Source organism: Quercus suber, unplaced genomic scaffold (assembly GCF_002906115.3).
Source record: "Quercus suber isolate HL8 unplaced genomic scaffold, Cork oak 2.0 scaffold_619, whole genome shotgun sequence".
Taxonomy (NCBI): Eukaryota; Viridiplantae; Streptophyta; class Magnoliopsida; order Fagales; family Fagaceae; genus Quercus; species Quercus suber.
Window position 1 is genome coordinate 101,945 of NW_027070062.1, and position 683 is coordinate 102,627.

The window sequence follows — 683 nt, forward strand, 5'->3', positions numbered from 1 at the left end:
AAACCACCAAAAGCAAAAGGCGACCAAACCCAAGTAATAAGTGACCAGTTTGCAGTTTTATAATTAGAAAACCGCACCACACCACACCCCTTTTTATATATTAATATATTTTATTTTTTTAATATTATATATATTATTAATAGTTTAATAACCCTAGCTAGTTCCCCCCCCCCCCCCCAAAAAGAAAGTTTAATAACCCTAGCAAGTATTGATTAGGAAGGCCAGCCTAAAATAAAGAAAAACTAACTCAACAGTTTAAAACTTAGCCCAAAAAAAAGGGAAAAATAAGTTTTGGGCTGGGCAAGAAAGGCCCTAAATTTGAAAAATATACCAACTTCAAATCGTTCAAACTGCATCTTATACAATGCACTGCACATATGACTGCAAAAATGAGGTGCGGTATGGTTATGGTTTTGGCTAAACTGCATTGCAAAGTGTGGTGCTAAAAATAGCCCAAAGTCGCACCACATTGCACCACGACCACCCCTATACACATGTTTGAAAGAAATTCATAATGTTATTCTTGTATTGTGTGGGGGCCTTTTGCGTCAAAGGGCCAAAACTCGTCTGCTACACCAAGGTGTGTGAACTAATGGGTAAGGGAGTTAGGATTGGCCTGGTGGGATTATGCTATAGGCCAACTTGTGCACAAGTCAGGCATGCCCAATGCTTAGACAGTGAGG